Consider the following 1,217-nt stretch of genomic DNA (forward strand, 5'->3'; position numbering starts at 1 on the left):
AATAAGAAATTTTAAGTATTTAAAACACACACAAGATAATAAGAAATTTTAAATATTTTAAATATAAAGATACACATTTATAAATAACATCCGCAATAAGCAAGCGGATATTCGCGGCCGCAGACATGTGTAAATATATCGACTCACCCGACTAAAGGACGTGTTTATTCAACCAAAGGAAGCGGCAAACTAAATTCTCAGATGAACGGAACAGTTTGCTAAGCTAGACAAGCGATTATGTGCGCAGGGAGCGTAGTCCACGCTCAATCATCCAGTTGACATTCAATACAACTGGAGGGTACAAACGCGCAATGATATTTACATCAGTGGTAATTGAGCATACAACACGATGCAGCACGATATATCGTATCGCGGTGACTAAATGATTCAATCTTATCATAATTGATAAAACCAACGGAGATATCATTTGCAGAGTTATTACTAGAGATTCTAACCGAAACCATTTTTTATCTCCGGCTGAAACTGAAAATGAATATTCAGTTTTTATTCAATTTCGACCGAAACCGAAATTGGATAAATCTTACAAATACCATATGATTTTCAGAGAGTCATTGGAAAATGTCAAAATATGTGAAATTTATGTACTTTTTTAAAAATAAGATGTTATTAATGTCTCATTATTCCTTAAATTATAAAAAATTTTCTATAAATCATAAAAAACTGCAGGCATTAGATATATAACGACCTGGCGAGTAAAAAAAAATAAAGAAAAAAAGAAATAGCGCTGGCGTGATTTGCAGCAATCGGCGCCGATCAGGCGACAATAACATGTATTTTTTCGAATGCTCGCCAACGCGTTGCAATTTGTACAGTTTCAGTTTACGTACCGAAATTTTCTCTTAATTTTTCTCTTAATTCTTGACTGAAACCGAAAACAAATCAAAACTCTGATTTTTTACTGAAACTGAAATCGAAGCCGAAACCGAAATTTCAGTTGAAAGATTTCAGAACTATAGTTTTTACCTAATTATTATCTTTACATTGAATCGAAAGAGATTACTCCCTTTAGTTTAGATAAGGCTAACCCACTCTTTCATAAAAGGATTGATAAGGCATGAGTATATATTAGTTAGATTTACTATCTGAATTTCTTCATCAAATTGATTTTTATTCCTTACAACGCAGTTTGTAATTATTATACATATTTACAAATAAATTCTTTCATATATATATATATATATATACATCATATATAC

The 1,217-nt window shown here is 31.5% G+C and overlaps 1 protein-coding gene across 1 annotated transcript in view; it reads right to left on the minus strand.

Annotated features, from left to right (window-relative positions):
- Window positions 1-303, minus strand: part of LOC108692702 (hydroxylysine kinase) — a 2,008-nt gene extending 1,705 nt beyond the window's left edge. The window contains exon 1 of the mRNA XM_018201087.1: window positions 148-303. The gene's annotated coding sequence lies outside the window, so the exon portion shown is untranslated. The remainder of the gene's footprint in view (window positions 1-147) is intronic.
- Window positions 304-1,217: the final 914 nt, after the last annotated feature.

Source organism: Atta colombica, unplaced genomic scaffold (genome assembly GCF_001594045.1).
Source record: "Atta colombica isolate Treedump-2 unplaced genomic scaffold, Acol1.0 scaffold79, whole genome shotgun sequence".
Lineage (NCBI taxonomy): Eukaryota > Metazoa > Arthropoda > Insecta > Hymenoptera > Formicidae > Atta > Atta colombica.